We start from the raw sequence: 7,500 nt of genomic DNA, 5'->3' as shown, positions 1-7,500 counted from the left end.
ACCTTCCCCGGGCACGGGCGGTGCCAAGCGTCCCCTAAGTTTGCCCAAATGGAAGCTCCGGAGGAGGAGTGCGGGCGTGTGTCACACTTGGCCCGAATAGGAGCACCTTCCCCGGGCACAGGCGGTGCCAAGCGGCCCCTAAGTTTGCCCAAATGGAAGCTCCGGTGGAGGAGTGCATGCTGCATGACAGTGAAGCCGAATAGGAGCACCTTCCCCGGGCACATACGGTGCCAAGCGGCCCCTAAGTTTGCCCAAATGGAAGCTCCGGAGGAGGAGTGCATGCTGCCTGACAGTGAAGCCGAATATGAGCACCTTCCCCGGGCACAGGCGGTGCCAAGCGGCCCCTAAGTCTACCCTCATGGAAGCTCCGGAGGAGGAGTGCGGGCGTGTGTCACACATGGCCCGAATAGGAGCACCTTCCCCGGGCACAGGCGGTGCCAAGCGGCCCCTAAGTTTGCCCAAATGGAAGCTCCGGAGGAGGAGTGCATGCTGCATGACAGTGAAGCCGAATAGGAGCACCTTCCCCGGGCACAGACGGTGCCAAGCGGCCCCTAAGTTTGCCCAAATGGAAGCTCCGGAGGAGGAGTGCATGCTGCCTGACAGTGAAGCCGAATATGAGCACCTTCCCCGGGCACAGGCGGTGCCAAGCGGCCCCTAAGTTTGCCCTTATGGAAGCTCCGGAGGAGGAGTGCGGGCGTGTGTCACACTTGGCCCGAATATGAGCACCTTCCCCGGGCACAGACGGTGCCAAGCGGCCCCTAAGTTTGCCCAAATGGAAGCTCCGGAGGAGGAGTGCACGCTGTGTGACAGTGAAGCCGAATATGAGCACCTTCCCCGGGCACAGGCGGTGCCAAGCGGCCCCTAAGTTTGCCCTTATGGAAGCTCCGGAGGAGGAGTGCGGGCGTGTGTCACACTTGGCCCGAATATGAGCACCTTCCCCGGGCACAGACGGTGCCAAGCGGCCCCTAAGTTTGCCCAAATGGAAGCTCCGGAGGAGGAGTGCACGCTGTGTGACAGTGAAGCCGAATATGAGCACCTTCCCCGGGCACAGGCGGTGCCAAGCGGCCCCTAAGTTTGCCCTTATGGAAGCTCCGGAGGAGGAGTGCATGCTGTGTGACAGTGAAGCCGAATATGAGCACCTTCCCCGGGCACAGGCGGTGCCAAGCGGCCCCTAAGTTTGCCCAAATGGAAGCTCCGGAGGAGGAGTGCGGGCGTGTGTCACACTTGGCCCGAATAGGAGCACCTTCCCCGGGCACGGGCGGTGCCAAGCGGCCCCTAAGTTTGCCCAAATGGAAGCTCCGGAGGAGGAGTGCATGCTGCCTGACAGTGAAGCCGAATATGAGCACCTTCCCCGGGCACAGGCGGTGCCAAGCGGCCCCTAAGTCTACCCTAATGGAAGCTCCGGAGGAGGAGGGCGGGCGTGTGTCACACTTGGCCCGAATAGGAGCACCTTCCCCGGGCACAGGCGGTGCAAAGCGGCCCCTAAGTCGGTAAAGGTTGAAATAAGTAAATAAATACAAAAAGGACGAGGGGGGAAAAAAAAAGGCAAAAACGTATAAAATTCCCCCATTCATTTCAATGGGCTCGGCCGAATTGGGCTTGCGGGACCGCCGAGGGCACGCCGGAGGGCGGTTGAGTCGGTAAAAGTTGAAATAAATGAATAAATACAAAAAGGACGAGGGGGGGGAAAAAAAAGGCAAAAACGTATAAAATCCCCCCATTCATTTCAATGGGCTCGGCCGAATTGGGCTTGCGGGACCGCCGAGGGCACGCCGGAGGGCGGTTGAGTCGGTAAAAGTTGAAATAAATGAATAAATACAAAAAGAACGAGGGGGGGGGGAAAAAGGCAAAAACGTATAAAATTCCCCCATTCATTTCAATGGGCTCGGCCGAATTGGGCTTGCGGGACCGCCGAGGGCACGCCGGAGGGCGGTTGAGTCGGTAAAAGTTGAAATAAATGAATAAATACAAAAAGAACGAGGGGGGGAAAAAAAGGCAAAAACGTATAAAATTCCCCCATTCATTTCAATGGGCTCGGCCGAATTGGGCTTGCGGGACCGCCGAGGGCACGCCGGAGGGCGGTTGAGTCGGTAAAAGTTGAAATAAATGAATAAATACAAAAAGGACGAGGGGGGGGAAAAAAAAGGCAAAAACGTATAAAATTCCCCCATTCATTTCAATGGGCTCGGCCGAATTGGGCTTGCGGGACCGCCGAGGGCACGCCGGAGGGCGGTTGAGTCGGTAAAAGTTGAAATAAATGAATAAATACAAAAAGGACGAGGGGGGGGGAAATAAGGCAAAAACGTATAAAATTCCCCCATTCATTTCAATGGGCTCGGCCGAATTGGGCTTGCGGGACCGCCGAGGGCACGCCGGAGGGCGGTTGAGTCGGTAAAAGTTGAAATAAATGAATAAATACAAAAAGGACGAGGGGGGGAAAAAAAAAGGCAAAAACGTATAAAATTCCCCCATTCATTTCAATGGGCTCGGCCGAATTGGGCTTGCGGGACCGCCGAGGGCACGCCGGAGGGCGGTTGAGTCGGTAAAAGTTGAAATAAATGAATAAATACAAAAAGAACGAGGGGGGGAAAAAAAAGGCAAAAACGTATAAAATTCCCCCATTCATTTCAATGGGCTCGGCCGAATTGGGCTTGCGGGACCGCCGAGGGCACGCCGGAGGGCGGTTGAGTCGGTAAAAGTTGAAATAAATGAATAAATACAAAAAGGACGAGGGGGGGGAAAAAAAAGGCAAAAACGTATAAAATTCCCCCATTCATTTCAATGGGCTCGGCCGAATTGGGCTTGCGGGACCGCCGAGGGCACGCCGGAGGGCGGTTGAGTCGGTAAAAGTTGAAATAAATGAATAAATACAAAAAGAACGAGGGGGGGGGGAAAAGGCAAAAACGTATAAAATTCCCCCATTCATTTCAATGGGCTCGGCCGAATTGGGCTTGCGGGACCGCCGAGGGCACGCCGGAGGGCGGTTGAGTCGGTAAAAGTTGAAATAAATGAATAAATACAAAAAGAACGAGGGGGGGAAAAAAAGGCAAAAACGTATAAAATTCCCCCATTCATTTCAATGGGCTCGGCCGAATTGGGCTTGCGGGACCGCCGAGGGCACGCCGGAGGGCGGTTGAGTCGGTAAAAGTTGAAATAAATGAATAAATACAAAAAGAACGAGGGGGGGAAAAAAAGGCAAAAACGTATAAAATTCCCCCATTCATTTCAATGGGCTCGGCCGAATTGGGCTTGCGGGACCGCCGAGGGCACGCCGGAGGGCGGTTGAGTCGGTAAAAGTTGAAATAAATGAATAAATACAAAAAGAACGAGGGGGGGAAAAAAAGGCAAAAACGTATAAAATTCCCCCATTCATTTCAATGGGCTCGGCTAAAATGGGCCTGCAGTACTGCCGAGAGGCCGCCGGAGGACGCCCTAGTAGGCAAACGTTGATCCCCACACACGAGGGGTCAGTTAGGCGACCAGGGGTAGCGTTTAGGCGACCAGGGGTAGCGTTTAGGTGACCAGGGGAAGCGTTTAGGCGACCAGGGGTAGCGTTTAGGTGACCAGGGGAAGCGTTTAGGCGACCAGGGGTAGCGTTTAGGCGACCAGGGGTAGCGTTTAGGTGACCAGGGGAAGCGTTTAGGCGACCAGGGGTAGCGTTTAGGTGACCAGGGGTAGCGTTTAGGCGACCAGGGGTAGCGTTTAGGCGACCAGGGGTAGCTTTTAGGCGACCAGGGGTAGCTTTTAGGCGACCAGGGGTAGCGTTTAGGCGACCAGGGGCGTTGCAGTTCCGCCGAATTGCATTAGGGGCGCTGCAGTAGGCAAACGTTCTTCCCCCCTAGTCAGAGGGTCATTTGCCTACTTCCCAGGTTTACCCGGGTTTTCCAAAACACCTGGGGCACATTTTCAGGGATCACGTTTTTAGAAACAAAAATATTCATAATTTCTTCTAAGTCCCCTTTCCAGCGGGGAACTTTGAAACATTGTATCCGACCACTGAAGGCTGTTGGCGGGCACGGCGCGGCAAACAGCCCGCACTCAGGCATGGAGCTCCGGGGAAAGTTGCCTAATTTCTTCTAAGTCCCCTTTCCAGCGGGGAACTTTGAAACATTGTATCCGACCGTGGAAGGCTGTTGGCGGGCACGGCGCGGCTCATAGCCGGCCCTCAGGCACGGAGCTCCGGGTGAATTTTCACAAATTTCTTCTAAGTCCCCTTTCCAGCGGGGAACTTTGAAACATTGTATCCGACCGTGGAAGGCTGTTGGCGGGCACGGCGCGGCTCATAGCCGGCCCTCAGGAACGGAGCTCCGGGTGAATTTTCACAAATTTCTTCTAAGTCCCCTTTCCAGCGGGGAACTTTGAAACATTGTATCCGACCGTGGAAGGCTGTTGGCGGGCACGGCGCGGCTCATAGCCGGCCCTCAGGCACGGAGCTCCGGGTGAATTTCCACAAATTTCTTCTAAGTCCCCTTTCCAGCGGGGAACTTTGAAACATTGTATCCGACCGTGGAAGGCTGTTGGCGGGCACGGCGCGGCTCATAGCCGGCCCTCGGGCACGGAGCTCCGGGTGAATTTTCACAAATTTCTTCTAAGTCCCCTTTCCAGCGGGGAACTTTGAAACATTGTATCCGACCGTGGAAGGCTGTTGGCGGGCACGGCGCGGCTCATAGCCGGCCCTCGGGCACGGAGCTCCGGGTGAATTTTCACAAATTTCTTCTAAGTCCCCTTTCCAGCGGGGAACTTTGAAACATTGTATCCGACCGTGGAAGGCTGTTGGCGGGCACGGCGCGGCTCATAGCCGGCCCTCGGGCACGGAGCTCCGGGTGAATTTTCACAAATTTCTTCTAAGTCCCCTTTCCAGCGGGGAACTTTGAAACATTGTATCCGACCGTGGAAGGCTGTTGGCGGGCACGGCGCGGCTCATAGCCGGCCCTCAGGCACGGAGCTCCGGGTGAATTTTCACAAATTTCTTCTAAGTCCCCTTTCCAGCGGGGAACTTTGAAACATTGTATCCGACCGTGGAAGGCTGTTGGCGGGCACGGCGCGGCTCATAGCCGGCCCTCGGGCACGGAGCTCCGGGTGAATTTTACAAATTTCTTCTAAGTCCCCTTTCCAGCGGGGAACTTTGAAACATTGTATCCGACCAAAGGAAGGCTGTTGGCGGGCGCGGCGCGGCTCATAGCCGGCCCTCGGGCACGGAGCTCCGGGTGAATTTTACAAATATCTTCTAAGTCCCCTTTCCAGCGGGGAACTTTGAAACATTGTATCCGACCGTGGAAGGCTGTTGGCGGGCACGGCGCGGCTCATAGCCGGCCCTCGGGCACGGAGCTCCGGGTGAATTTTCACAAATTTCTTCTAAGTCCCCTTTCCAGCGGGGAACTTTGAAACATTGTATCCGACCGTGGAAGGCTGTTGGCGGGCACGGCGCGGCTCATAGCCGGCCCTCGGGCACGGAGCTCCGGGTGAATTTCCACAAATTTCTTCTAAGTCCCCTTTCCAGCGGGGAACTTTGAAACATTGTATCCGACCGTGGAAGGCTGTTGGCGGGCACGGCGCGGCTCATAGCCGGCCCTCAGGCACGGAGCTCCGGGTGAATTTTACTCAATTCTTCTAAGTCCCCTTTCCAGCGGGGAACTTTGAAACATTGTATCCGACCGTGGAAGGCTGTTGGCGGGCACGGCGCGGCTCATAGCCGGCCCTCGGGCACGGAGCTCCGGGTGAATTTTACTCAATTCTTCTAAGTCCCCTTTCCAGCGGGGACCTTTCAAACATTGTATCCGACCAAAGGAAGGCTGTTGGCGGACGCGGCGCGGCTCACAGCCCGCACTCAGGCACGGAGCTCCGGGGAAATTTGCCTCATTTCTTCTAAGTCCCCTTTCCAGCGGGGAACTTTCAAACATTGTATCCGACCACTGAAGGCTGTTGGCGGGCGCGGCGCGGCTCACAGCCCGCCCTCAGGCACGGAGCTCCGGGGAAATTTGCCTCATTTCTTCTAAGTCCCCTTTCCAGCGGGGACCTTTCAAACATTGTATCCGACCACTGAAGGCTGTTGGCGGACGCGGCGCGGCTCACAGCCCGCCCTCAGGCACGGAGCTCCGGGGAAATTTGCCTCATTTCTTCTAAGTCCCCTTTCCAGCGGGGACCTTTCAAACATTGTATCCGACCACTGAAGGCTGTTGGCGGACGCGGCGCGGCTCACAGCCCGCCCTCAGGCACGGAGCTCCGGGGAAATTTGCCTCATTTCTTCTAAGTCCCCTTTCCAGCGGGGAACTTTCAAACATTGTATCCGACCACTGAAGGCTGTTGGCGGGCGCGGCGCGGCTCACAGCCCGCCCTCAGGCACGGAGCTCCGGGGAAATTTGCCTCATTTCTTCTAAGTCCCCTTTCCAGCGGGGAACTTTGAAACATTGTATCCGACCGTGGAAGGCTGTTGGCGGGCACGGCGCGGCTCATAGCCGGCCCTCGGGCACGGAGCTCCGGGTGAATTTTCACAAATTTCTTCTAAGTCCCCTTTCCAGCGGGGAACTTTGAAACATTGTATCCGACCGTGGAAGGCTGTTGGCGGGCACGGCGCGGCTCATAGCCGGCCCTCGGGCACGGAGCTCCGGGTGAATTTTCACAAATTTCTTCTAAGTCCCCTTTCCAGCGGGGAACTTTCAAACATTGTATCCGACCACTGAAGGCTGTTGGCGGGCGCGGCGCGGCTCACAGCCCGCACTCAGGCACGGAGCTCCGGGGAAATTTGCCTCATTTCTTCTAAGTCCCCTTTCCAGCGGGGACCTTTCAAACATTGTATCCGACCACTGAAGGCTGTTGGCGGACGCGGCGCGGCTCACAGCCCGCCCTCAGGCACGGAGCTCCGGGGGAATTTGCCCCCTCATTTCTTCTAAGTCCCCTTTAGGCGACCAGGGGTTGACAATTTAGGTGACCAGGGGTTGACAATTTAGGCGACCAGGGGTGACTTTTAGGCGACCAGGGGTGAGGTTTAGGCGACCAGGGGTGAGGTTTAGGCGACCAGGGGTAGCGTTTAGGCGACCAGGGGCGTTGCAGTTCCGCCGAATTGCATTAGGGGCGCTGCAGTAGGCAAACGTTTTTACCCCTAGTCAGAGGGTCATTTGCCTACTTCCCAGGTTTACCCGGGTTTTCCAAAACACCTGGGGCACATTTTTAGGAACCACGTTTTTAGAAACAAAAATTCTTCTATGTCCACCTCCGTGAAAGAAATTGCCCAATGGTTCCCGCGGAAGAGAGCTGCCAGGCGGACGCATACTGCAATAACGGCCGCCCTGGCGCTCTGGTGGATGTTATCCTCGAAATTTCTTCTATGTGCCCATTCCAGCGGGCAACTTGCGAACAATGGTGTCCGACCATGGAAGGCTGTTGGCGGACGCGGCGCGGCTCACAGCCCGCCCTCAGGCACGGAGCTCCGGGGGAATTTTCCCCTCATTTCTTCTAAGTCCCCATTCCAGCGGGGAGCTTGCAAACGTGGTATCCGACCAC

The sequence above is a fragment of the Idiotropiscis lumnitzeri genome, chromosome 16, assembly GCF_059441095.1.
Source record: "Idiotropiscis lumnitzeri isolate Australia: NSW breed Sydney's pygmy pipehorse chromosome 16, RoL_Ilum_1.0, whole genome shotgun sequence".
NCBI lineage: Eukaryota > Metazoa > Chordata > Actinopteri > Syngnathiformes > Syngnathidae > Idiotropiscis > Idiotropiscis lumnitzeri.
The sequence above is the reverse complement of the archived record's forward strand: the minus strand, read 5'-3'. Positions refer to the sequence as shown.